We start from the raw sequence: 310 nt of genomic DNA on the forward strand, positions 1-310 counted from the left end.
AGGACAGAGCACAGGACCCGGAGCAGGGCATTCTGAGAGCCAGCGGGGGAGCTGACCAGTCCCTGGATGCTCTTCCCTTGTCGCTCTATCAGTCTGGGCTCCTTGAACGGTGTCTAATCCTGCCCCAGGTTCTTGGACCACACTTGTCCTTCATGGGCCAGGCTCACCAGGCCCCCAGAGCATGAGATCCAGTGCCCTTGAACCCAAATATTGGGGCAGAACCTCACAGGAGTGGTGCAATGTCAGAAGTGGAAGAGCCTTTAGAAACCAGTCTAGAGACAGGTTTATTTTACAGATGGGAGGGCGGAGG

The sequence above is a fragment of the Myotis brandtii genome, unplaced genomic scaffold, assembly GCF_000412655.1.
Source record: "Myotis brandtii unplaced genomic scaffold, ASM41265v1 scaffold523, whole genome shotgun sequence".
NCBI classification, from domain to species: domain Eukaryota; kingdom Metazoa; phylum Chordata; class Mammalia; order Chiroptera; family Vespertilionidae; genus Myotis; species Myotis brandtii.